We start from the raw sequence: 27,069 nt of genomic DNA on the forward strand, positions 1-27,069 counted from the left end.
TTACCTTGTTTTAATTTCCCGTTCCTCTGAGATACGAATCTACCAGCTTTACATCTTTTTTTTTTTTTTTTTAACGTATTCTCATTTTGTTGATCATTAATGCACATTTCTGTACTGTGGGTGTTGTCGAGCGATTGAAAACGAGACATTTTGTGTTTGAATTGAAAGTGATGGTCTCGAGGAGTCGAACAGGTCACAATAAGCCTTCATCCATGTATCATGTAACCACATGTATGCTGTCTCTAACTGGAGGAGAGGGACCCTTGCCGTACTGCTCAGCCTAAAGAACCACACGAGTTGTTTGAAAGGGGGATTTATTTTGTAGAATAAACATCAAATTGGTTTCAGGGCATACAGTCCTCCAACGGCAACACAGCTCAGTACAGCTGAGATCCATTACAACACTGCTGCAGATTCAAACTAAAAGAGGGTAATATACAAAATGGATGCCTTTGAGAACTTAACACTTTCAATGCCAACGTGTGGCTACTACTTTGTGAACATACAATTTCGCAAGAATCTAATGGCACTTTTAATGCTGCTATATATACACACACAGACACACGGACACACGGGCCCGCACACGTGGAGCCCAGAGCTGCTTAAATGTTAACGTTTGTGACAAACTAGAGATCTGGAAATCCCTCCCCCAACCTGTCATTGCATGAATGATATTAACTTAATACTATGAAAGAGATAAACCAAGACTGTCGTTCGCTTACGGCCATACCACCTTGAGAACGCCCGATCTCGTCTGATCTCGGAAGCTAAGCAAGGTCGGGCCTGGTTAGTACTTGGATGGGAGACCGCCTGGGAATACCAGGTGCTGTAAGCTTTTCTTTCTGCAGCTTGACAGGGGGCGCTATTTCCCTTGTTATTTATGTTACTAACCTGGAAGCTGTAAGTCTAAACATCGTTTTCTTTTTTTGGTTTTTTTATTGTCCCATTCCACACACGAACAAGTATTGTATCAGCCTTTACTGGTTTTGAAAACTGAGTTAGGACAGAAAGGGTTATCGTATTATATTCTAAGCCGAAACTACCAGTAGCGGTCCGATACAAACAAATGTGAACAGGGTTAAGACAAAAGTACTGACGAGTTTTGCTAGTTATGGTTAGTTTAATTAATTAAAAAAAGAAATAACAGTTGATGAAGTACTTTTTATTATAGTAACAGAACGAGACATGTTTTAAAGCCACAAACTGCGTGTTTAGATTATTGTGCCAAACAAGAGAACAAAACGAGCATATCAACCAAGAACGGATTTAGTGACCCGTTCATTCGTTCGAGTTTATTTATATTATGTGTGACCTTAACAAATGTTTGACCAATGTTTTGCTTGCTTTCTTTTTGAAAGTCGTACATTTGTTACATTTTTTTTAATTTCGTTTACGCAGACGTGTATACAGACCCGTCGCTTCTTTTGCGGAACATCTCACATGCTGCTGCACGAATGACGTCGTCCTGTGTAAATCCTGGCATCTTGTCCTCCAATGATAAAGGCGCATGCAAATATATACCGAGAGGCATTACGGGAATGCAATTTATAAATACTTATACTGAAAACTGAAGGAACCCATTACACCCAACAGACTGGAAAGTGCGCTATGATAACAATGAAAATGTTATATTAGGAAAAGAGTGTTTCTTTAAATTGCAGATGTAGGCACCGTTTCTTTGAAAAATGTCTCTTGTGGACGGGTGACGACTCGCAATGTGTACAACTCATACTTACCTGGCAGGGGAGATACCATGATCATGAAGGTGGTTCACCCAGGGCGAGGCTCGGCCATTGCACTCCGGCTGTGCTGACCCCTGCGAATTCCCCAAATGCGGGAATCTCGACTGCATAATTTCTGGTAGTGGGGGACTGCGTTCGCGCTCTCCCCTGAAACTATGGTCAAAGACAGAAACAAACACGAACCCGTCGCAGGAAGGAACTCACTCACTCACTAGTTGTTCAACAACTCTCCGGCAGGCGGCTTCGTCACACAGGGAGTCAGGTTTTCTTTAAAAGGAGCTCAATGTTTTTAGCTTTCTGACTGTCAAATAAATAGCTACGTGGTTCCTGCACATCTATTTCCATGTTTCGTTATTTTTTATTGACAAGACTAAAAGTAAAGACTCAGCAGTGTCTGTATCAAAGTTTTTATTTTTATTTTAAATAATTGGAAATCATTTTCGAGCTTATCAGTTTTATTTATTTAGTTGATGTTTTTTATTCAGATAAACTGTGCATCACAACTGCTGCTGCTGCTGCTGCTGCTGCTGCTGCAGAGTCACTTACAATAGGACCTGGGTTTTACATCTCATTTGAAGGAAGGAGCACAAGGAGGTTAAGGGACTTGCTCAGGGACAGGGTCACACACAATGAGCCAGTGGCTGAGCTGGGATTGAACCAGGAACCTCCCGGTAACAAGAGCTTTTCTTTAACCACCTGACCACTAAGCCCCTTAAAACATATCTTGGCAGACAAACACTTTAATTAGACAACATAAAACCACATACAAGCAGATTTACAAGCAGGGCTGCAATCGCGTTCGCGCTCTCCCCTGATGTTATAGTCAAAGTTAAAAACACAGGTATTGAAAGCAATTAGCGATTATCTATATATCTCCAGCAGGTGGCTCTGTCAGACTGGGAATGAGATTTTGTTTTTTCTTTCGGAGCGTATAATGTTCTAGAAAGTACCAAAGTGTTTTATGTACATGTATTGTGAAGTGTTTCATCTTGAGAAGACAAAGTAACGAGTCAGCGGCACGTGTATCAAAGTTACAAAGTTGCTAATATTAAAGAAGACGAGGTTCAGCGGTACAGTTGTTTTTTTTAAAACATAGTGTTTCAGCTCTGTACAGACGTTCTATGTCGTTATCCGTTATTGATTCAGCTTTATTTAGATGATTGCCTTTACCTTGTTTTAATTTCCCGTTCCTCTGAGATACGAATCTACCAGCTTTACATCTTTTTTTTTTTTTTTTAACGTATTCTCATTTTGTTGATCATTAATGCACATTTCTGTACTGTGGGTGTTGTCGAGCGATTGAAAACGAGACATTTTGTGTTGGAATTGAAAGTGATGGTCTCGAGGAGTCGAACAAGTCACAATAAGCCTTCATCCATGTATCATGTAACCACATGTATGCTGTCTCTAACTGGAGGAGAGGGACCCTTGCAGTACTGCTCAGCCTAAAGAACCACACGAGTTGTTTGAAAGGGGGATTTATTTTGTAGAATAAACATCAAATTGGTTTCAGGGCATACAGTCCTCCAACGGCAACACAGCTCAGTACAGCTGAGATCCATTACAACACTGCTGCAGATTCAAACTAAAAGAGGGTAATATACAAAATGGATGCCTTTGAGAACTTAACACTTTCAATGCCAACGTGTGGCTACTACTTTGTGAACATACAATTTCGCAAGAATCTAATGGCACTTTTAATGCTGCTATATATACACACACAGACACACGGACACACGGGCCCGCACACGTGGAGCCCAGAGCTGCTTAAATGTTAACGTTTGTGACAAATTAGAGATCTGGAAATCCCTCCCCCAACCTGTCATTGCATGAATGATATTAACTTAATACTATGAAAGAGATAAACCAAGACTGTCGTTCGCTTACGGCCATACCACCTTGAGAACGCCCGATCTCGTCTGATCTCGGAAGCTAAGCAAGGTCGGGCCTGGTTAGTACTTGGATGGGAGACCGCCTGGGAATACCAGGTGCTGTAAGCTTTTCTTTCTGCAGCTTGACAGGGGGCGCTATTTCCCTTGTTATTTATGTTACTAACCTGGAAGCTGTAAGTCTAAACATCGTTTTCTTTTTTTGGTTTTTTTATTGTCCCATTCCACACACGAACAAGTATTGTATCAGCCTTTACTGGTTTTGAAAACTGAGTTAGGACAGAAAGGGTTATCGTATTATATTCTAAGCCGAAACTACCAGTAGCGGTCCGATACAAACAAATGTGAACAGGGTTAAGACAAAAGTACTGACGAGTTTTGCTAGTTATGGTTAGTTTAATTAATTAAAAAAAGAAATAACAGTTGATGAAGTACTTTTTATTATAGTAACAGAACGAGACATGTTTTAAAGCCACAAACTGCGTGTTTAGATTATTGTGCCAAACAAGAGAACAAAACGAGCATATCAACCAAGAACGGATTTAGTGACCCGTTCATTCGTTCGAGTTTATTTATATTATGTGTGACCTTAACAAATGTTTGACCAATGTTTTGCTTGCTTTCTTTTTGAAAGTCGTACATTTGTTACATTTTTTTTATTTCGTTTACGCAGACGTGTATACAGACCCGTCGCTTCTTTTGCGGAACATCTCACATGCTGCTGCACGAATGACGTCGTCCTGTGTAAATCCTGGCATCTTGTCCTCCAATGATAAAGGCGCATGCAAATATATACCGAGAGGCATTACGGGAATGCAATTTATAAATACTTATACTGAAAACTGAAGGAACCCATTACACCCAACAGACTGGAAAGTGCGCTATGATAACAATGAAAATGTTATATTAGGAAAAGAGTGTTTCTTTAAATTGCAGATGTAGGCACCGTTTCTTTGAAAAATGTCTCTTGTGGACGGGTGACGACTCGCAATGTGTACAACTCATACTTACCTGGCAGGGGAGATACCATGATCATGAAGGTGGTTCACCCAGGGCGAGGCTCGGCCATTGCACTCCGGCTGTGCTGACCCCTGCGAATTCCCCAAATGCGGGAATCTCGACTGCATAATTTCTGGTAGTGGGGGACTGCGTTCGCGCTCTCCCCTGAAACTATGGTCAAAGACAGAAACAAACACGAACCCGTCGCAGGAAGGAACTCACTCACTCACTAGTTGTTCAACAACTCTCCGGCAGGCGGCTTCGTCACACAGGGAGTCAGGTTTTCTTTAAAAGGAGCTCAATGTTTTTAGCTTTCTGACTGTCAAATAAATAGCTACGTGGTTCCTGCACATCTATTTCCATGTTTCGTTATTTTTTATTGACAAGACTAAAAGTAAAGACTCAGCAGTGTCTGTATCAAAGTTTTTATTTTTATTTTAAATAATTGGAAATCATTTTCGAGCTTATCAGTTTTATTTATTTAGTTGATGTTTTTTATTCAGATAAACTGTGCATCACAACTGCTGCTGCTGCTGCTGCTGCTGCTGCTGCTGCAGAGTCACTTACAATAGGACCTGGGTTTTACATCTCATTTGAAGGAAGGAGCACAAGGAGGTTAAGGGACTTGCTCAGGGACAGGGTCACACACAATGAGCCAGTGGCTGAGCTGGGATTGAACCAGGAACCTCCCGGTAACAAGAGCTTTTCTTTAACCACCTGACCACTAAGCCCCTTAAAACATATCTTGGCAGACAAACACTTTAATTAGACAACATAAAACCACATACAAGCAGATTTACAAGCAGGGCTGCAATCGCGTTCGCGCTCTCCCCTGATGTTATAGTCAAAGTTAAAAACACAGGTATTGAAAGCAATTAGCGATTATCTATATATCTCCAGCAGGTGGCTCTGTCAGACTGGGAATGAGATTTTGTTTTTTCTTTCGGAGCGTATAATGTTCTAGAAAGTACCAAAGTGTTTTATGTACATGTATTGTGAAGTGTTTCATCTTGAGAAGACAAAGTAACGAGTCAGCGGCACGTGTATCAAAGTTACAAAGTTGCTAATATTAAAGAAGACGAGGTTCAGCGGTACAGTTGTTTTTTTTAAAACATAGTGTTTCAGCTCTGTACAGACGTTCTATGTCGTTATCCGTTATTGATTCAGCTTTATTTAGATGATTGCCTTTACCTTGTTTTAATTTCCCGTTCCTCTGAGATACGAATCTACCAGCTTTACATCTTTTTTTTTTTTTTTTAACGTATTCTCATTTTGTTGATCATTAATGCACATTTCTGTACTGTGGGTGTTGTCGAGCGATTGAAAACGAGACATTTTGTGTTGGAATTGAAAGTGATGGTCTCGAGGAGTCGAACAAGTCACAATAAGCCTTCATCCATGTATCATGTAACCACATGTATGCTGTCTCTAACTGGAGGAGAGGGACCCTTGCAGTACTGCTCAGCCTAAAGAACCACACGAGTTGTTTGAAAGGGGGATTTATTTTGTAGAATAAACATCAAATTGGTTTCAGGGCATACAGTCCTCCAACGGCAACACAGCTCAGTACAGCTGAGATCCATTACAACACTGCTGCAGATTCAAACTAAAAGAGGGTAATATACAAAATGGATGCCTTTGAGAACTTAACACTTTCAATGCCAACGTGTGGCTACTACTTTGTGAACATACAATTTCGCAAGAATCTAATGGCACTTTTAATGCTGCTATATATACACACACAGACACACGGACACACGGGCCCGCACACGTGGAGCCCAGAGCTGCTTAAATGTTAACGTTTGTGACAAATTAGAGATCTGGAAATCCCTCCCCCAACCTGTCATTGCATGAATGATATTAACTTAATACTATGAAAGAGATAAACCAAGACTGTCGTTCGCTTACGGCCATACCACCTTGAGAACGCCCGATCTCGTCTGATCTCGGAAGCTAAGCAAGGTCGGGCCTGGTTAGTACTTGGATGGGAGACCGCCTGGGAATACCAGGTGCTGTAAGCTTTTCTTTCTGCAGCTTGACAGGGGGCGCTATTTCCCTTGTTATTTATGTTACTAACCTGGAAGCTGTAAGTCTAAACATCGTTTTCTTTTTTTGGTTTTTTTATTGTCCCATTCCACACACGAACAAGTATTGTATCAGCCTTTACTGGTTTTGAAAACTGAGTTAGGACAGAAAGGGTTATCGTATTATATTCTAAGCCGAAACTACCAGTAGCGGTCCGATACAAACAAATGTGAACAGGGTTAAGACAAAAGTACTGACGAGTTTTGCTAGTTATGGTTAGTTTAATTAATTAAAAAAAGAAATAACAGTTGATGAAGTACTTTTTATTATAGTAACAGAACGAGACATGTTTTAAAGCCACAAACTGCGTGTTTAGATTATTGTGCCAAACAAGAGAACAAAACGAGCATATCAACCAAGAACGGATTTAGTGACCCGTTCATTCGTTCGAGTTTATTTATATTATGTGTGACCTTAACAAATGTTTGACCAATGTTTTGCTTGCTTTCTTTTTGAAAGTCGTACATTTGTTACATTTTTTTTATTTCGTTTACGCAGACGTGTATACAGACCCGTCGCTTCTTTTGCGGAACATCTCACATGCTGCTGCACGAATGACGTCGTCCTGTGTAAATCCTGGCATCTTGTCCTCCAATGATAAAGGCGCATGCAAATATATACCGAGAGGCATTACGGGAATGCAATTTATAAATACTTATACTGAAAACTGAAGGAACCCATTACACCCAACAGACTGGAAAGTGCGCTATGATAACAATGAAAATGTTATATTAGGAAAAGAGTGTTTCTTTAAATTGCAGATGTAGGCACCGTTTCTTTGAAAAATGTCTCTTGTGGACGGGTGACGACTCGCAATGTGTACAACTCATACTTACCTGGCAGGGGAGATACCATGATCATGAAGGTGGTTCACCCAGGGCGAGGCTCGGCCATTGCGAATTCCCCAAATGCGGGAATCTCGACTGCATAATTTCTGGTAGTGGGGGACTGCGTTCGCGCTCTCCCCTGAAACTATGGTCAAAGACAGAAACAAACACGAACCCGTCGCAGGAAGGAACTCACTCACTCACTAGTTGTTCAACAACTCTCCGGCAGGCGGCTTCGTCACACAGGGAGTCAGGTTTTCTTTAAAAGGAGCTCAATGTTTTTAGCTTTCTGACTGTCAAATAAATAGCTACGTGGTTCCTGCACATCTATTTCCATGTTTCGTTATTTTTTATTGACAAGACTAAAAGTAAAGACTCAGCAGTGTCTGTATCAAAGTTTTTATTTTTATTTTAAATAATTGGAAATCATTTTCGAGCTTATCAGTTTTATTTATTTAGTTGATGTTTTTTATTCAGATAAACTGTGCATCACAACTGCTGCTGCTGCTGCTGCTGCTGCTGCAGAGTCACTTACAATAGGACCTGGGTTTTACATCTCATTTGAAGGAAGGAGCACAAGGAGGTTAAGGGACTTGCTCAGGGACAGGGTCACACACAATGAGCCAGTGGCTGAGCTGGGATTGAACCAGGAACCTCCCGGTAACAAGAGCTTTTCTTTAACCACCTGACCACTAAGCCCCTTAAAACATATCTTGGCAGACAAACACTTTAATTAGACAACATAAAACCACATACAAGCAGATTTACAAGCAGGGCTGCAATCGCGTTCGCGCTCTCCCCTGATGTTATAGTCAAAGTTAAAAACACAGGTATTGAAAGCAATTAGCGATTATCTATATATCTCCAGCAGGTGGCTCTGTCAGACTGGGAATGAGATTTTGTTTTTTCTTTCGGAGCGTATAATGTTCTAGAAAGTACCAAAGTGTTTTATGTACATGTATTGTGAAGTGTTTCATCTTGAGAAGACAAAGTAACGAGTCAGCGGCACGTGTATCAAAGTTACAAAGTTGCTAATATTAAAGAAGACGAGGTTCAGCGGTACAGTTGTTTTTTTTAAAACATAGTGTTTCAGCTCTGTACAGACGTTCTATGTCGTTATCCGTTATTGATTCAGCTTTATTTAGATGATTGCCTTTACCTTGTTTTAATTTCCCGTTCCTCTGAGATACGAATCTACCAGCTTTACATCTTTTTTTTTTTTTTTTTAACGTATTCTCATTTTGTTGATCATTAATGCACATTTCTGTACTGTGGGTGTTGTCGAGCGATTGAAAACGAGACATTTTGTGTTGGAATTGAAAGTGATGGTCTCGAGGAGTCGAACAAGTCACAATAAGCCTTCATCCATGTATCATGTAACCACATGTATGCTGTCTCTAACTGGAGGAGAGGGACCCTTGCAGTACTGCTCAGCCTAAAGAACCACACGAGTTGTTTGAAAGGGGGATTTATTTTGTAGAATAAACATCAAATTGGTTTCAGGGCATACAGTCCTCCAACGGCAACACAGCTCAGTACAGCTGAGATCCATTACAACACTGCTGCAGATTCAAACTAAAAGAGGGTAATATACAAAATGGATGCCTTTGAGAACTTAACACTTTCAATGCCAACGTGTGGCTACTACTTTGTGAACATACAATTTCGCAAGAATCTAATGGCACTTTTAATGCTGCTATATATACACACACAGACACACGGACACACGGGCCCGCACACGTGGAGCCCAGAGCTGCTTAAATGTTAACGTTTGTGACAAATTAGAGATCTGGAAATCCCTCCCCCAACCTGTCATTGCATGAATGATATTAACTTAATACTATGAAAGAGATAAACCAAGACTGTCGTTCGCTTACGGCCATACCACCTTGAGAACGCCCGATCTCGTCTGATCTCGGAAGCTAAGCAAGGTCGGGCCTGGTTAGTACTTGGATGGGAGACCGCCTGGGAATACCAGGTGCTGTAAGCTTTTCTTTCTGCAGCTTGACAGGGGGCGCTATTTCCCTTGTTATTTATGTTACTAACCTGGAAGCTGTAAGTCTAAACATCGTTTTCTTTTTTTGGTTTTTTTATTGTCCCATTCCACACACGAACAAGTATTGTATCAGCCTTTACTGGTTTTGAAAACTGAGTTAGGACAGAAAGGGTTATCGTATTATATTCTAAGCCGAAACTACCAGTAGCGGTCCGATACAAACAAATGTGAACAGGGTTAAGACAAAAGTACTGACGAGTTTTGCTAGTTATGGTTAGTTTAATTAATTAAAAAAAGAAATAACAGTTGATGAAGTACTTTTTATTATAGTAACAGAACGAGACATGTTTTAAAGCCACAAACTGCGTGTTTAGATTATTGTGCCAAACAAGAGAACAAAACGAGCATATCAACCAAGAACGGATTTAGTGACCCGTTCATTCGTTCGAGTTTATTTATATTATGTGTGACCTTAACAAATGTTTGACCAATGTTTTGCTTGCTTTCTTTTTGAAAGTCGTACATTTGTTACATTTTTTTTATTTCGTTTACGCAGACGTGTATACAGACCCGTCGCTTCTTTTGCGGAACATCTCACATGCTGCTGCACGAATGACGTCGTCCTGTGTAAATCCTGGCATCTTGTCCTCCAATGATAAAGGCGCATGCAAATATATACCGAGAGGCATTACGGGAATGCAATTTATAAATACTTATACTGAAAACTGAAGGAACCCATTACACCCAACAGACTGGAAAGTGCGCTATGATAACAATGAAAATGTTATATTAGGAAAAGAGTGTTTCTTTAAATTGCAGATGTAGGCACCGTTTCTTTGAAAAATGTCTCTTGTGGACGGGTGACGACTCGCAATGTGTACAACTCATACTTACCTGGCAGGGGAGATACCATGATCATGAAGGGGGTTCACCCAGGGCGAGGCTCGGCCATTGCACTCCGGCTGTGCTGACCCCTGCGAATTCCCCAAATGCGGGAATCTCGACTGCATAATTTCTGGTAGTGGGGGACTGCGTTCGCGCTCTCCCCTGAAACTATGGTCAAAGACAGAAACAAACACGAACCCGTCGCAGGAAGGAACTCACTCACTCACTAGTTGTTCAACAACTCTCCGGCAGGCGGCTTCGTCACACAGGGAGTCAGGTTTTCTTTAAAAGGAGCTCAATGTTTTTAGCTTTCTGACTGTCAAATAAATAGCTACGTGGTTCCTGCACATCTATTTCCATGTTTCGTTATTTTTTATTGACAAGACTAAAAGTAAAGACTCAGCAGTGTCTGTATCAAAGTTTTTATTTTTATTTTAAATAATTGGAAATCATTTTCGAGCTTATCAGTTTTATTTATTTAGTTGATGTTTTTTATTCAGATAAACTGTGCATCACAACTGCTGCTGCTGCTGCTGCTGCTGCTGCTGCTGCTGCAGAGTCACTTACAATAGGACCTGGGTTTTACATCTCATTTGAAGGAAGGAGCACAAGGAGGTTAAGGGACTTGCTCAGGGACAGGGTCACACACAATGAGCCAGTGGCTGAGCTGGGATTGAACCAGGAACCTCCCGGTAACAAGAGCTTTTCTTTAACCACCTGACCACTAAGCCCCTTAAAACATATCTTGGCAGACAAACACTTTAATTAGACAACATAAAACCACATACAAGCAGATTTACAAGCAGGGCTGCAATCGCGTTCGCGCTCTCCCCTGATGTTATAGTCAAAGTTAAAAACACAGGTATTGAAAGCAATTAGCGATTATCTATATATCTCCAGCAGGTGGCTCTGTCAGACTGGGAATGAGATTTTGTTTTTTCTTTCGGAGCGTATAATGTTCTAGAAAGTACCAAAGTGTTTTATGTACATGTATTGTGAAGTGTTTCATCTTGAGAAGACAAAGTAACGAGTCAGCGGCACGTGTATCAAAGTTACAAAGTTGCTAATATTAAAGAAGACGAGGTTCAGCGGTACAGTTGTTTTTTTTTAAAACATAGTGTTTCAGCTCTGTACAGACGTTCTATGTCGTTATCCGTTATTGATTCAGCTTTATTTAGATGATTGCCTTTACCTTGTTTTAATTTCCCGTTCCTCTGAGATACGAATCTACCAGCTTTACATCTTTTTTTTTTTTTTTTAACGTATTCTCATTTTGTTGATCATTAATGCACATTTCTGTACTGTGGGTGTTGTCGAGCGATTGAAAACGAGACATTTTGTGTTGGAATTGAAAGTGATGGTCTCGAGGAGTCGAACAAGTCACAATAAGCCTTCATCCATGTATCATGTAACCACATGTATGCTGTCTCTAACTGGAGGAGAGGGACCCTTGCAGTACTGCTCAGCCTAAAGAACCACACGAGTTGTTTGAAAGGGGGATTTATTTTGTAGAATAAACATCAAATTGGTTTCAGGGCATACAGTCCTCCAACGGCAACACAGCTCAGTACAGCTGAGATCCATTACAACACTGCTGCAGATTCAAACTAAAAGAGGGTAATATACAAAATGGATGCCTTTGAGAACTTAACACTTTCAATGCCAACGTGTGGCTACTACTTTGTGAACATACAATTTCGCAAGAATCTAATGGCACTTTTAATGCTGCTATATATACACACACAGACACACGGACACACGGGCCCGCACACGTGGAGCCCAGAGCTGCTTAAATGTTAACGTTTGTGACAAATTAGAGATCTGGAAATCCCTCCCCCAACCTGTCATTGCATGAATGATATTAACTTAATACTATGAAAGAGATAAACCAAGACTGTCGTTCGCTTACGGCCATACCACCTTGAGAACGCCCGATCTCGTCTGATCTCGGAAGCTAAGCAAGGTCGGGCCTGGTTAGTACTTGGATGGGAGACCGCCTGGGAATACCAGGTGCTGTAAGCTTTTCTTTCTGCAGCTTGACAGGGGGCGCTATTTCCCTTGTTATTTATGTTACTAACCTGGAAGCTGTAAGTCTAAACATCGTTTTCTTTTTTTGGTTTTTTTATTGTCCCATTCCACACACGAACAAGTATTGTATCAGCCTTTACTGGTTTTGAAAACTGAGTTAGGACAGAAAGGGTTATCGTATTATATTCTAAGCCGAAACTACCAGTAGCGGTCCGATACAAACAAATGTGAACAGGGTTAAGACAAAAGTACTGACGAGTTTTGCTAGTTATGGTTAGTTTAATTAATTAAAAAAAGAAATAACAGTTGATGAAGTACTTTTTATTATAGTAACAGAACGAGACATGTTTTAAAGCCACAAACTGCGTGTTTAGATTATTGTGCCAAACAAGAGAACAAAACGAGCATATCAACCAAGAACGGATTTAGTGACCCGTTCATTCGTTCGAGTTTATTTATATTATGTGTGACCTTAACAAATGTTTGACCAATGTTTTGCTTGCTTTCTTTTTGAAAGTCGTACATTTGTTACATTTTTTTTATTTCGTTTACGCAGACGTGTATACAGACCCGTCGCTTCTTTTGCGGAACATCTCACATGCTGCTGCACGAATGACGTCGTCCTGTGTAAATCCTGGCATCTTGTCCTCCAATGATAAAGGCGCATGCAAATATATACCGAGAGGCATTACGGGAATGCAATTTATAAATACTTATACTGAAAACTGAAGGAACCCATTACACCCAACAGACTGGAAAGTGCGCTATGATAACAATGAAAATGTTATATTAGGAAAAGAGTGTTTCTTTAAATTGCAGATGTAGGCACCGTTTCTTTGAAAAATGTCTCTTGTGGACGGGTGACGACTCGCAATGTGTACAACTCATACTTACCTGGCAGGGGAGATACCATGATCATGAAGGTGGTTCACCCAGGGCGAGGCTCGGCCATTGCACTCCGGCTGTGCTGACCCCTGCGAATTCCCCAAATGCGGCAATCTCGACTGCATAATTTCTGGTAGTGGGGGACTGCGTTCGCGCTCTCCCCTGAAACTATGGCCAAAGACAGAAACAAACACGAACCCGTCGGAGGAAGGAACTCACTCACTAGTTGTTCAACAACTCTCCGGCAGGCGGCTTCGTCACACAGGGAGTCAGGTTTTCTTTAAAAGGAGCTCAATGTTTTTAGCTTTCTGACTGTCAAATAAATAGCTACGTGGTTCCTGCACATCTATTTCCATGTTTCGTTATTTTTTATTGACAAGACTAAAAGTAAAGACTCAGCAGTGTCTGTATCAAAGTTTTTATTTTTATTTTAAATAATTGGAAATCATTTTCGAGCTTATCAGTTTTATTTATTTAGTTGATGTTTTTTATTCAGATAAACTGTGCATCACAACTGCTGCTGCTGCTGCTGCTGCTGCTGCTGCTGCAGAGTCACTTACAATAGGACCTGGGTTTTACATCTCATTTGAAGGAAGGAGCACAAGGAGGTTAAGGGACTTGCTCAGGGACAGGGTCACACACAATGAGCCAGTGGCTGAGCTGGGATTGAACCAGGAACCTCCCGGTAACAAGAGCTTTTCTTTAACCACCTGACCACTAAGCCCCTTAAAACATATCTTGGCAGACAAACACTTTAATTAGACAACATAAAACCACATACAAGCAGATTTACAAGCAGGGCTGCAATCGCGTTCGCGCTCTCCCCTGATGTTATAGTCAAAGTTAAAAACACAGGTATTGAAAGCAATTAGCGATTATCTATATATCTCCAGCAGGTGGCTCTGTCAGACTGGGAATGAGATTTTGTTTTTTCTTTCGGAGCGTATAATGTTCTAGAAAGTACCAAAGTGTTTTATGTACATGTATTGTGAAGTGTTTCATCTTGAGAAGACAAAGTAACGAGTCAGCGGCACGTGTATCAAAGTTACAAAGTTGCTAATATTAAAGAAGACGAGGTTCAGCGGTACAGTTGTTTTTTTTAAAACATAGTGTTTCAGCTCTGTACAGACGTTCTATGTCGTTATCCGTTATTGATTCAGCTTTATTTAGATGATTGCCTTTACCTTGTTTTAATTTCCCGTTCCTCTGAGATACGAATCTACCAGCTTTACATCTTTTTTTTTTTTTTTTAACGTATTCTCATTTTGTTGATCATTAATGCACATTTCTGTACTGTGGGTGTTGTCGAGCGATTGAAAACGAGACATTTTGTGTTGGAATTGAAAGTGATGGTCTCGAGGAGTCGAACAAGTCACAATAAGCCTTCATCCATGTATCATGTAACCACATGTATGCTGTCTCTAACTGGAGGAGAGGGACCCTTGCAGTACTGCTCAGCCTAAAGAACCACACGAGTTGTTTGAAAGGGGGATTTATTTTGTAGAATAAACATCAAATTGGTTTCAGGGCATACAGTCCTCCAACGGCAACACAGCTCAGTACAGCTGAGATCCATTACAACACTGCTGCAGATTCAAACTAAAAGAGGGTAATATACAAAATGGATGCCTTTGAGAACTTAACACTTTCAATGCCAACGTGTGGCTACTACTTTGTGAACATACAATTTCGCAAGAATCTAATGGCACTTTTAATGCTGCTATATATACACACACAGACACACGGACACACGGGCCCGCACACGTGGAGCCCAGAGCTGCTTAAATGTTAACGTTTGTGACAAATTAGAGATCTGGAAATCCCTCCCCCAACCTGTCATTGCATGAATGATATTAACTTAATACTATGAAAGAGATAAACCAAGACTGTCGTTCGCTTACGGCCATACCACCTTGAGAACGCCCGATCTCGTCTGATCTCGGAAGCTAAGCAAGGTCGGGCCTGGTTAGTACTTGGATGGGAGACCGCCTGGGAATACCAGGTGCTGTAAGCTTTTCTTTCTGCAGCTTGACAGGGGGCGCTATTTCCCTTGTTATTTATGTTACTAACCTGGAAGCTGTAAGTCTAAACATCGTTTTCTTTTTTTGGTTTTTTTATTGTCCCATTCCACACACGAACAAGTATTGTATCAGCCTTTACTGGTTTTGAAAACTGAGTTAGGACAGAAAGGGTTATCGTATTATATTCTAAGCCGAAACTACCAGTAGCGGTCCGATACAAACAAATGTGAACAGGGTTAAGACAAAAGTACTGACGAGTTTTGCTAGTTATGGTTAGTTTAATTAATTAAAAAAAGAAATAACAGTTGATGAAGTACTTTTTATTATAGTAACAGAACGAGACATGTTTTAAAGCCACAAACTGCGTGTTTAGATTATTGTGCCAAACAAGAGAACAAAACGAGCATATCAACCAAGAACGGATTTAGTGACCCGTTCATTCGTTCGAGTTTATTTATATTATGTGTGACCTTAACAAATGTTTGACCAATGTTTTGCTTGCTTTCTTTTTGAAAGTCGTACATTTGTTACATTTTTTTTATTTCGTTTACGCAGACGTGTATACAGACCCGTCGCTTCTTTTGCGGAACATCTCACATGCTGCTGCACGAATGACGTCGTCCTGTGTAAATCCTGGCATCTTGTCCTCCAATGATAAAGGCGCATGCAAATATATACCGAGAGGCATTACGGGAATGCAATTTATAAATACTTATACTGAAAACTGAAGGAACCCATTACACCCAACAGACTGGAAAGTGCGCTATGATAACAATGAAAATGTTATATTAGGAAAAGAGTGTTTCTTTAAATTGCAGATGTAGGCACCGTTTCTTTGAAAAATGTCTCTTGTGGACGGGTGACGACTCGCAATGTGTACAACTCATACTTACCTGGCAGGGGAGATACCATGATCATGAAGGTGGTTCACCCAGGGCGAGGCTCGGCCATTGCACTCCGGCTGTGCTGACCCCTGCGAATTCCCCAAATGCGGGAATCTCGACTGCATAATTTCTGGTAGTGGGGGACTGCGTTCGCGCTCTCCCCTGAAACTATGGTCAAAGACAGAAACAAACACGAACCCGTCGCAGGAAGGAACTCACTCACTCACTAGTTGTTCAACAACTCTCCGGCAGGCGGCTTCGTCACACAGGGAGTCAGGTTTTCTTTAAAAGGAGCTCAATGTTTTTAGCTTTCTGACTGTCAAATAAATAGCTACGTGGTTCCTGCACATCTATTTCCATGTTTCGTTATTTTTTATTGACAAGACTAAAAGTAAAGACTCAGCAGTGTCTGTATCAAAGTTTTTATTTTTATTTTAAATAATTGGAAATCATTTTCGAGCTTATCAGTTTTATTTATTTAGTTGATGTTTTTTATTCAGATAAACTGTGCATCACAACTGCTGCTGCTGCTGCTGCTGCTGCTGCTGCAGAGTCACTTACAATAGGACCTGGGTTTTACATCTCATTTGAAGGAAGGAGCACAAGGAGGTTAAGGGACTTGCTCAGGGACAGGGTCACACACAATGAGCCAGTGGCTGAGCTGGGATTGAACCAGGAACCTCCCGGTAACAAGAGCTTTTCTTTAACCACCTGACCACTAAGCCCCTTAAAACATATCTTGGCAGACAAACACTTTAATTAGACAACATAAAACCACATACAAGCAGATTTACAAGCAGGGCTGCAATCGCGTTCGCGCTCTCCCCTGATGTTATAGTCAAAGTTAAAAACACAGGTATTGAAAGCAATTAGCGATTATCTATATATCTCCAGCAGGTGGCTCTGTCAGACTGGGAATGAGATTTTGTTTTTTCTTTCGGAGCGTATAATGTTCTAGAAAGTACCAAAGTGTTTTATGTACATGTATTGTGAAGTGTTTCATCTTGAGAAGACAAAGTAACGAGTCAGCGGCACGTGTATCAAAGTTACAAAGTTGCTAATATTAAAGAAGACGAGGTTCAGCGGTACAGTTGTTTTTTTTTAAAACATAGTGTTTCAGCTCTGTACAGACGTTCTATGTCGTTATCCGTTATTGATTCAGCTTTATTTAGATGATTGCCTTTACCTTGTTTTAATTTCCCGTTCCTCTGAGATACGAATCTACCAGCTTTACATCTTTTTTTTTTTTTTTTAACGTATTCTCATTTTGTTGATCATTAATGCACATTTCTGTACTGTGGGTGTTGTCGAGCGATTGAAAACGAGACATTTTGTGTTGGAATTGAAAGTGATGGTCTCGAGGAGTCGAACAAGTCACAATAAGCCTTCATCCATGTATCATGTAACCACATGTATGCTGTCTCTAACTGGAGGAGAGGGACCCTTGCAGTACTGCTCAGCCTAAAGAACCACACGAGTTGTTTGAAAGGGGGATTTATTTTGTAGAATAAACATCAAATTGGTTTCAGGGCATACAGTCCTCCAACGGCAACACAGCTCAGTACAGCTGAGATCCATTACAACACTGCTGCAGATTCAAACTAAAAGAGGGTAATATACAAAATGGATGCCTTTGAGAACTTAACACTTTCAATGCCAACGTGTGGCTACTACTTTGTGAACATACAATTTCGCAAGAATCTAATGGCACTTTTAATGCTGCTATATATACACACACAGACACACGGACACACGGGCCCGCACACGTGGAGCCCAGAGCTGCTTAAATGTTAACGTTTGTGACAAATTAGAGATCTGGAAATCCCTCCCCCAACCTGTCATTGCATGAATGATATTAACTTAATACTATGAAAGAGATAAACCAAGACTGTCGTTCGCTTACGGCCATACCACCTTGAGAACGCCCGATCTCGTCTGATCTCGGAAGCTAAGCAAGGTCGGGCCTGGTTAGTACTTGGATGGGAGACCGCCTGGGAATACCAGGTGCTGTAAGCTTTTCTTTCTGCAGCTTGACAGGGGGCGCTATTTCCCTTGTTATTTATGTTACTAACCTGGAAGCTGTAAGTCTAAACATCGTTTTCTTTTTTTGGTTTTTTTATTGTCCCATTCCACACACGAACAAGTATTGTATCAGCCTTTACTGGTTTTGAAAACTGAGTTAGGACAGAAAGGGTTATCGTATTATATTCTAAGCCGAAACTACCAGTAGCGGTCCGATACAAACAAATGTGAACAGGGTTAAGACAAAAGTACTGACGAGTTTTGCTAGTTATGGTTAGTTTAATTAATTAAAAAAAGAAATAACAGTTGATGAAGTACTTTTTATAGTAACAGAACGAGACATGTTTTAAAGCCACAAACTGCGTGTTTAGATTATTGTGCCAAACAAGAGAACAAAACGAGCATATCAACCAAGAACGGATTTAGTGACCCGTTCATTCGTTCGAGTTTATTTATATTATGTGTGACCTTAACAAATGTTTGACCAATGTTTTGCTTGCTTTCTTTTTGAAAGTCGTACATTTGTTACATTTTTTTTATTTCGTTTACGCAGACGTGTATACAGACCCGTCGCTTCTTTTGCGGAACATCTCACATGCTGCTGCACGAATGACGTCGTCCTGTGTAAATCCTGGCATCTTGTCCTCCAATGATAAAGGCGCATGCAAATATATACCGAGAGGCATTACGGGAATGCAATTTATAAATACTTATACTGAAAACTGAAGGAACCCATTACACCCAACAGACTGGAAAGTGCGCTATGATAACAATGAAAATGTTATATTAGGAAAAGAGTGTTTCTTTAAATTGCAGATGTAGGCACCGTTTCTTTGAAAAATGTCTCTTGTGGACGGGTGACGACTCGCAATGTGTACAACTCATACTTACCTGGCAGGGGAGATACCATGATCATGAAGGTGGTTCACCCAGGGCGAGGCTCGGCCATTGCACTCCGGCTGTGCTGACGCCTGCGAATTCCCCAAATGCGGGAATCTCGACTGCATAATTTCTGGTAGTGGGGGACTGCGTTCGCGCTCTCCCCTGAAACTATGGCCAAAGACAGAAACAAACACGAACCCGTCGGAGGAAGGAACTCACTCACTAGTTGTTCAACAACTCTCCGGCAGGCGGCTTCGTCACACAGGGAGTCAGGTTTTCTTTAAAAGGAGCTCAATGTTTTTAGCTTTCTGACTGTCAAATAAATAGCTACGTGGTTCCTGCACATCTATTTCCATGTTTCGTTATTTTTTATTGACAAGACTAAAAGTAAAGACTCAGCAGTGTCTGTATCAAAGTTTTTATTTTTATTTTAAATAATTGGAAATCATTTTCGAGCTTATCAGTTTTATTTATTTAGTTGATGTTTTTTATTCAGATAAACTGTGCATCACAACTGCTGCTGCTGCTGCTGCTGCTGCTGCTGCAGAGTCACTTACAATAGGACCTGGGTTTTACATCTCATTTGAAGGAAGGAGCACAAGGAGGTTAAGGGACTTGCTCAGGGACAGGGTCACACACAATGAGCCAGTGGCTGAGCTGGGATTGAACCAGGAACCTCCCGGTAACAAGAGCTTTTCTTTAACCACCTGACCACTAAGCCCCTTAAAACATATCTTGGCAGACAAACACTTTAATTAGACAACATAAAACCACATACAAGCAGATTTACAAGCAGGGCTGCAATCGCGTTCGCGCTCTCCCCTGATGTTATAGTCAAAGTTAAAAACACAGGTATTGAAAGCAATTAGCGATTATCTATATATCTCCAGCAGGTGGCTCTGTCAGACTGGGAATGAGATTTTGTTTTTTCTTTCGGAGCGTATAATGTTCTAGAAAGTACCAAAGTGTTTTATGTACATGTATTGTGAAGTGTTTCATCTTGAGAAGACAAAGTAACGAGTCAGCGGCACGTGTATCAAAGTTACAAAGTTGCTAATATTAAAGAAGACGAGGTTCAGCGGTACAGTTGTTTTTTTTAAAACATAGTGTTTCAGCTCTGTACAGACGTTCTATGTCGTTATCCGTTATTGATTCAGCTTTATTTAGATGATTGCCTTTACCTTGTTTTAATTTCCCGTTCCTCTGAGATACGAATCTACCAGCTTTACATCTTTTTTTTTTTTTTTTAACGTATTCTCATTTTGTTGATCATTAATGCACATTTCTGTACTGTGGGTGTTGTCGAGCGATTGAAAACGAGACATTTTGTGTTGGAATTGAAAGTGATGGTCTCGAGGAGTCGAACAAGTCACAATAAGCCTTCATCCATGTATCATGTAACCACATGTATGCTGTCTCTAACTGGAGGAGAGGGACCCTTGCAGTACTGCTCAGCCTAAAGAACCACACGAGTTGTTTGAAAGGGGGATTTATTTTGTAGAATAAACATCAAATTGGTTTCAGGGCATACAGTCCTCCAACGGCAACACAGCTCAGTACAGCTGAGATCCATTACAACACTGCTGCAGATTCAAACTAAAAGAGGGTAATATACAAAATGGATGCCTTTGAGAACTTAACACTTTCAATGCCAACGTGTGGCTACTACTTTGTGAACATACAATTTCGCAAGAATCTAATGGCACTTTTAATGCTGCTATATATACACACACAGACACACGGACACACGGGCCCGCACACGTGGAGCCCAGAGCTGCTTAAATGTTAACGTTTGTGACAAATTAGAGATCTGGAAATCCCTCCCCCAACCTGTCATTGCATGAATGATATTAACTTAATACTATGAAAGAGATAAACCAAGACTGTCGTTCGCTTACGGCCATACCACCTTGAGAATGCCCGATCTCGTCTGATCTCGGAAGCTAAGCAAGGTCGGGCCTGGTTAGTACTTGGATGGGAGACCGCCTGGGAATACCAGGTGCTGTAAGCTTTTCTTTCTGCAGCTTGACAGGGGGCGCTATTTCCCTTGTTATTTATGTTACTAACCTGGAAGCTGTAAGTCTAAACATCGTTTTCTTTTTTTGGTTTTTTTATTGTCCCATTCCACACACGAACAAGTATTGTATCAGCCTTTACTGGTTTTGAAAACTGAGTTAGGACAGAAAGGGTTATCGTATTATATTCTAAGCCGAAACTACCAGTAGCGGTCCGATACAAACAAATGTGAACAGGGTTAAGACAAAAGTACTGACGAGTTTTGCTAGTTATGGTTAGTTTAATTAATTAAAAAAAGAAATAACAGTTGATGAAGTACTTTTTATTATAGTAACAGAACGAGACATGTTTTAAAGCCACAAACTGCGTGTTTAGATTATTGTGCCAAACAAGAGAACAAAACGAGCATATCAACCAAGAACGGATTTAGTGACCCGTTCATTCGTTCGAGTTTATTTATATTATGTGTGACCTTAACAAATGTTTGACCAATGTTTTGCTTGCTTTCTTTTTGAAAGTCGTACATTTGTTACATTTTTTTTATTTCGTTTACGCAGACGTGTATACAGACCCGTCGCTTCTTTTGCGGAACATCTCACATGCTGCTGCACGAATGACGTCGTCCTGTGTAAATCCTGGCATCTTGTCCTCCAATGATAAAGGCGCATGCAAATATATACCGAGAGGCATTACGGGAATGCAATTTATAAATACTTATACTGAAAACTGAAGGAACCCATTACACCCAACAGACTGGAAAGTGCGCTATGATAACAATGAAAATGTTATATTAGGAAAAGAGTGTTTCTTTAAATTGCAGATGTAGGCACCGTTTCTTTGAAAAATGTCTCTTGTGGACGGGTGACGACTCGCAATGTGTACAACTCATACTTACCTGGCAGGGGAGATACCATGATCATGAAGGTGGTTCACCCAGGGCGAGGCTCGGCCATTGCACTCCGGCTGTGCTGACCCCTGCGAATTCCCCAAATGCGGGAATCTCGACTGCATAATTTCTGGTAGTGGGGGACTGCGTTCGCGCTCTCCCCTGAAACTATGGTCAAAGACAGAAACAAACACGAACCCGTCGCAGGAAGGAACTCACTCACTCACTAGTTGTTCAACAACTCTCCGGCAGGCGGCTTCGTCACACAGGGAGTCAGGTTTTCTTTAAAAGGAGCTCAATGTTTTTAGCTTTCTGACTGTCAAATAAATAGCTACGTGGTTCCTGCACATCTATTTCCATGTTTCGTTATTTTTTATTGACAAGACTAAAAGTAAAGACTCAGCAGTGTCTGTATCAAAGTTTTTATTTTTATTTTAAATAATTGGAAATCATTTTCGAGCTTATCAGTTTTATTTATTTAGTTGATGTTTTTTATTCAGATAAACTGTGCATCACAACTGCTGCTGCTGCTGCTGCTGTCACTTACAATAGGACCTGGGTTTTACATCTCATTTGAAGGAAGGAGCACAAGGAGGTTAAGGGACTTGCTCAGGGACAGGGTCACACACAATGAGCCAGTGGCTGAGCTGGGATTGAACCAGGAACCTCCCGGTAACAAGAGCTTTTCTTTAACCACCTGACCACTAAGCCCCTTAAAACATATCTTGGCAGACAAACACTTTAATTAGACAACATAAAACCACATACAAGCAGATTTACAAGCAGGGCTGCAATCGCGTTCGCGCTCTCCCCTGATGTTATAGTCAAAGTTAAAAACACAGGTATTGAAAGCAATTAGCGATTATCTATATATCTCCAGCAGGTGGCTCTGTCAGACTGGGAATGAGATTTTGTTTTTTCTTTCGGAGCGTATAATGTTCTAGAAAGTACCAAAGTGTTTTATGTACATGTATTGTGAAGTGTTTCATCTTGAGAAGACAAAGTAACGAGTCAGCGGCACGTGTATCAAAGTTACAAAGTTGCTAATATTAAAGAAGACGAGGTTCAGCGGTACAGTTGTTTTTTTTTAAAACATAGTGTTTCAGCTCTGTACAGACGTTCTATGTCGTTATCCGTTATTGATTCAGCTTTATTTAGATGATTGCCTTTACCTTGTTTTAATTTCCCGTTCCTCTGAGATACGAATCTACCAGCTTTACATCTTTTTTTTTTTTTTTTAACGTATTCTCATTTTGTTGATCATTAATGCACATTTCTGTACTGTGGGTGTTGTCGAGCGATTGAAAACGAGACATTTTGTGTTGGAATTGAAAGTGATGGTCTCGAGGAGTCGAACAAGTCACAATAAGCCTTCATCCATGTATCATGTAACCACATGTATGCTGTCTCTAACTGGAGGAGAGGGACCCTTGCAGTACTGCTCAGCCTAAAGAACCACACGAGTTGTTTGAAAGGGGGATTTATTTTGTAGAATAAACATCAAATTGGTTTCAGGGCATACAGTCCTCCAACGGCAACACAGCTCAGTACAGCTGAGATCCATTACAACACTGCTGCAGATTCAAACTAAAAGAGGGTAATATACAAAATGGATGCCTTTGAGAACTTAACACTTTCAATGCCAACGTGTGGCTACTACTTTGTGAACATACAATTTCGCAAGAATCTAATGGCACTTTTAATGCTGCTATATATACACACACAGACACACGGACACACGGGCCCGCACACGTGGAGCCCAGAGCTGCTTAAATGTTAACGTTTGTGACAAATTAGAGATCTGGAAATCCCTCCCCCAACCTGTCATTGCATGAATGATATTAACTTAATACTATGAAAGAGATAAACCAAGATTGTCGTTCGCTTACGGCCATACCACCTTGAGAACGCCCGATCTCGTCTGATCTCGGAAGCTAAGCAAGGTCGGGCCTGGTTAGTACTTGGATGGGAGACCGCCTGGGAATACCAGGTGCTGTAAGCTTTTCTTTCTGCAGCTTGACAGGGGGCGCTATTTCCCTTGTTATTTATGTTACTAACCTGGAAGCTGTAAGTCTAAACATCGTTTTCTTTTTTTGGTTTTTTTATTGTCCCATTCCACACACGAACAAGTATTGTATCAGCCTTTACTGGTTTTGAAAACTGAGTTAGGACAGAAAGGGTTATCGTATTATATTCTAAGCCGAAACTACCAGTAGCGGTCCGATACAAACAAATGTGAACAGGGTTAAGACAAAAGTACTGACGAGTTTTGCTAGTTATGGTTAGTTTAATTAATTAAAAAAAGAAATAACAGTTGATGAAGTACTTTTTATTATAGTAACAGAACGAGACATGTTTTAAAGCCACAAACTGCGTGTTTAGATTATTGTGCCAAACAAGAGAACAAAACGAGCATATCAACCAAGAACGGATTTAGTGACCCGTTCATTCGTTCGAGTTTATTTATATTATGTGTGACCTTAACAAATGTTTGACCAATGTTTTGCTTGCTTTCTTTTTGAAAGTCGTACATTTGTTACATTTTTTTTATTTCGTTTACGCAGACGTGTATACAGACCCGTCGCTTCTTTTGCGGAACATCTCACATGCTGCTGCACGAATGACGTCGTCCTGTGTAAATCCTGGCATCTTGTCCTCCAATGATAAAGGCGCATGCAAATATATACCGAGAGGCATTACGGGAATGCAATTTATAAATACTTATACTGAAAACTGAAGGAACCCATTACACCCAACAGACTGGAAAGTGCGCTATGATAACAATGAAAATGTTATATTAGGAAAAGAGTGTTTCTTTAAATTGCAGATGTAGGCACCGTTTCTTTGAAAAATGTCTCTTGTGGACGGGTGACGACTCGCAATGTGTACAACTCATACTTACCTGGCAGGGGAGATACCATGATCATGAAGGTGGTTCACCCAGGGCGAGGCTCGGCCATTGCACTCCGGCTGTGCTGACCCCTGCGAATTCCCCAAATGCGGGAATCTCGACTGCATAATTTCTGGTAGTGGGGGACTGCGTTCGCGCTCTCCCCTGAAACTATGGTCAAAGACAGAAACAAACACGAACCCGTCGCAGGAAGGAACTCACTCACTCACTAGTTGTTCAACAACTCTCCGGCAGGCGGCTTCGTCACACAGGGAGTCAGGTTTTCTTTAAAAGGAGCTCAATGTTTTTAGCTTTCTGACTGTCAAATAAATAGCTACGTGGTTCCTGCACATCTATTTCCATGTTTCGTTATTTTTTATTGACAAGACTAAAAGTAAAGACTCAGCAGTGTCTGTATCAAAGTTTTTATTTTTATTTTAAATAATTGGAAATCATTTTCGAGCTTATCAGTTTTATTTATTTAGTTGATGTTTTTTATTCAGATAAACTGTGCATCACAACTGCTGCTGCTGCTGCTGCTGCTGCTGCTGCAGAGTCACTTACAATAGGACCTGGGTTTTACATCTCATTTGAAGGAAGGAGCACAAGGAGGTTAAGGGACTTGCTCAGGGACAGGGTCACACACAATGAGCCAGTGGCTGAGCTGGGATTGAACCAGGAACCTCCCGGTAACAAGAGCTTTTCTTTAACCAATCTGGGAGAATGTGTCTCACAGCTGCCTCAGTAATGTCCAGAAGGATATAGCATGGAACACCATCCACAGTGCACTCCCCACTCGAGCGTTCATGTTCAGGAGGGGACTAGCCCAAGTAGAAACATGCCCCTATGCAAAGTGCCGCAAGAGAGAAACACCAGCCCATATCTTCTGGGAGTGTGATGTGGCTGGCAGTGTCTGGCTCTCTGTCTCTGTCTTCCTAAACAGGTTTGCTGACACGGCCAAGATGACCGCTGAGACTGTGCTCTATGGGCCTGCGGGAGGAATCACTACCAGCACAGCTAAGTGCGTTTGGCGTGTCATCAATGTTGTCAAGCAGATCCTGTGGGAAGGCCGTAACGTCTGTGTCTATCACAAGCAGGAGCTAGACACTATCACCACGACCAGAAGGGCACAAACTCTTATCAAGGACTTTGTAATTCTGGACATCCGGACCCTCGGGAAGGACAAGGCCTGCGCGGAGTGGAGGATCGCCGGACTTCAGGACGTGAAGATGGAATAAAGGAAAAAACTGGAACCGCTAGCTCCTAGGAGCGGGACTACGGGGCACCGCTAAGCCTTTTATTTATTTTGTCATGCCAGCATTCCGCCCTTTTTAGCTGGCATGACCGTTTTTCAACGGTGCCCTGGTTATATGTAGTCTTTTTGTTTCAGTTTTATGGACCTTTGATTTAATTTGAATGTTTTATTTGATTTTGTTTTGTTTTGTTTTATGTATCTTTAAGATTTTTAATGTAAACTATTAAAAGTTACATTTTAAGTGTTTTAAAATTTTAGAATTTTAACTCACTGTTTATACACTGTCCCTTTTCCCCTGTCCCTGTTTTAGATCTAGGTTTATGTTCACTTTTTTAGAGAGCACTCCCCGGCCCTCACAAGCACTGGTTTTTTATAGATGGTTCTTTTTTTCCAGTCACTTTTAAAACAGCACAGGTTTTTTTCATGTTGATTTTAATCTGTGTCTGTTTTAACCATGTACAAAGCACAATTGTCTTGGTGTTTTTAAATGTATTTTAAATGCTTTTAAAACAAAATGTATGTCTGTATGCATGAATGTCATCTTTAAAAGAAATGTAAAATGAATGAAAAAACGAATGGGTGTAAATGTAAAAAATGTAAAATCTCAATAAAAGAGTATTTTCTTTAACCACCTGACCACTAAGCCCCTTAAAACATATCTTGGCAGACAAACACTTTAATTAGACAACATAAAACCACATACAAGCAGATTTACAAGCAGGGCTGCAATCGCGTTCGCGCTCTCCCCTGATGTTATAGTCAAAGTTAAAAACACAGGTATTGAAAGCAATTAGCGATTATCTATATATCTCCAGCAGGTGGCTCTGTCAGACTGGGAATGAGATTTTGTTTTTTCTTTCGGAGCGTATAATGTTCT

General features: G+C 40.8%; 17 non-coding genes and 1 pseudogene across 17 annotated transcripts; all 18 read left to right on the top strand.

Annotated features, from left to right (window-relative positions):
* The first annotated feature begins 716 nt into the window (after positions 1 to 716).
* On the top strand, positions 717 to 835 carry LOC131706627 (5S ribosomal RNA). Its single transcript, XR_009310701.1, has one exon. It is a non-coding gene; the product is annotated as a 5S ribosomal RNA (ribosomal RNA).
* An 893-nt stretch (positions 836 to 1,728) lies between these two features.
* Positions 1,729 to 1,892, top strand: LOC131706890 (U1 spliceosomal RNA). Its single transcript, XR_009310872.1, has one exon. It is a non-coding gene; the product is annotated as a U1 spliceosomal RNA (small nuclear RNA).
* A 1,731-nt stretch (positions 1,893 to 3,623) lies between these two features.
* On the top strand, positions 3,624 to 3,742 carry LOC131706647 (5S ribosomal RNA). The gene has a single exon (XR_009310716.1). It is a non-coding gene; the product is annotated as a 5S ribosomal RNA (ribosomal RNA).
* Positions 3,743 to 4,634: 892 nt separating this feature from the next.
* Positions 4,635 to 4,798, top strand: LOC131706897 (U1 spliceosomal RNA). The gene has a single exon (XR_009310874.1). It is a non-coding gene; the product is annotated as a U1 spliceosomal RNA (small nuclear RNA).
* Positions 4,799 to 6,532: 1,734 nt separating this feature from the next.
* LOC131706671 (5S ribosomal RNA) lies at positions 6,533 to 6,651 on the top strand. Its single transcript, XR_009310734.1, has one exon. It is a non-coding gene; the product is annotated as a 5S ribosomal RNA (ribosomal RNA).
* Positions 6,652 to 7,543: 892 nt separating this feature from the next.
* On the top strand, positions 7,544 to 7,684 carry LOC131707851 (U1 spliceosomal RNA; annotated as a pseudogene).
* A 1,729-nt stretch (positions 7,685 to 9,413) lies between these two features.
* LOC131706699 (5S ribosomal RNA) lies at positions 9,414 to 9,532 on the top strand. Its single transcript, XR_009310749.1, has one exon. It is a non-coding gene; the product is annotated as a 5S ribosomal RNA (ribosomal RNA).
* Positions 9,533 to 10,424: 892 nt separating this feature from the next.
* LOC131707697 (U1 spliceosomal RNA) lies at positions 10,425 to 10,588 on the top strand. Its single transcript, XR_009311220.1, has one exon. It is a non-coding gene; the product is annotated as a U1 spliceosomal RNA (small nuclear RNA).
* A 1,738-nt stretch (positions 10,589 to 12,326) lies between these two features.
* Positions 12,327 to 12,445, top strand: LOC131706728 (5S ribosomal RNA). Its single transcript, XR_009310766.1, has one exon. It is a non-coding gene; the product is annotated as a 5S ribosomal RNA (ribosomal RNA).
* An 892-nt stretch (positions 12,446 to 13,337) lies between these two features.
* On the top strand, positions 13,338 to 13,501 carry LOC131707510 (U1 spliceosomal RNA). The gene has a single exon (XR_009311203.1). It is a non-coding gene; the product is annotated as a U1 spliceosomal RNA (small nuclear RNA).
* A 1,730-nt stretch (positions 13,502 to 15,231) lies between these two features.
* On the top strand, positions 15,232 to 15,350 carry LOC131706755 (5S ribosomal RNA). The gene has a single exon (XR_009310776.1). It is a non-coding gene; the product is annotated as a 5S ribosomal RNA (ribosomal RNA).
* Positions 15,351 to 16,242: 892 nt separating this feature from the next.
* Positions 16,243 to 16,406, top strand: LOC131706901 (U1 spliceosomal RNA). Its single transcript, XR_009310875.1, has one exon. It is a non-coding gene; the product is annotated as a U1 spliceosomal RNA (small nuclear RNA).
* Positions 16,407 to 18,138: 1,732 nt separating this feature from the next.
* On the top strand, positions 18,139 to 18,257 carry LOC131706780 (5S ribosomal RNA). Its single transcript, XR_009310789.1, has one exon. It is a non-coding gene; the product is annotated as a 5S ribosomal RNA (ribosomal RNA).
* Positions 18,258 to 19,146: 889 nt separating this feature from the next.
* Positions 19,147 to 19,310, top strand: LOC131707807 (U1 spliceosomal RNA). The gene has a single exon (XR_009311230.1). It is a non-coding gene; the product is annotated as a U1 spliceosomal RNA (small nuclear RNA).
* A 1,727-nt stretch (positions 19,311 to 21,037) lies between these two features.
* Positions 21,038 to 21,156, top strand: LOC131706762 (5S ribosomal RNA). The gene has a single exon (XR_009310780.1). It is a non-coding gene; the product is annotated as a 5S ribosomal RNA (ribosomal RNA).
* An 892-nt stretch (positions 21,157 to 22,048) lies between these two features.
* LOC131706904 (U1 spliceosomal RNA) lies at positions 22,049 to 22,212 on the top strand. Its single transcript, XR_009310876.1, has one exon. It is a non-coding gene; the product is annotated as a U1 spliceosomal RNA (small nuclear RNA).
* A 1,718-nt stretch (positions 22,213 to 23,930) lies between these two features.
* LOC131706800 (5S ribosomal RNA) lies at positions 23,931 to 24,049 on the top strand. Its single transcript, XR_009310811.1, has one exon. It is a non-coding gene; the product is annotated as a 5S ribosomal RNA (ribosomal RNA).
* Positions 24,050 to 24,941: 892 nt separating this feature from the next.
* On the top strand, positions 24,942 to 25,105 carry LOC131706910 (U1 spliceosomal RNA). Its single transcript, XR_009310877.1, has one exon. It is a non-coding gene; the product is annotated as a U1 spliceosomal RNA (small nuclear RNA).
* Positions 25,106 to 27,069: the final 1,964 nt, after the last annotated feature.

Source organism: Acipenser ruthenus, chromosome 2 (genome assembly GCF_902713425.1).
Source record: "Acipenser ruthenus chromosome 2, fAciRut3.2 maternal haplotype, whole genome shotgun sequence".
NCBI lineage: Eukaryota > Metazoa > Chordata > Actinopteri > Acipenseriformes > Acipenseridae > Acipenser > Acipenser ruthenus.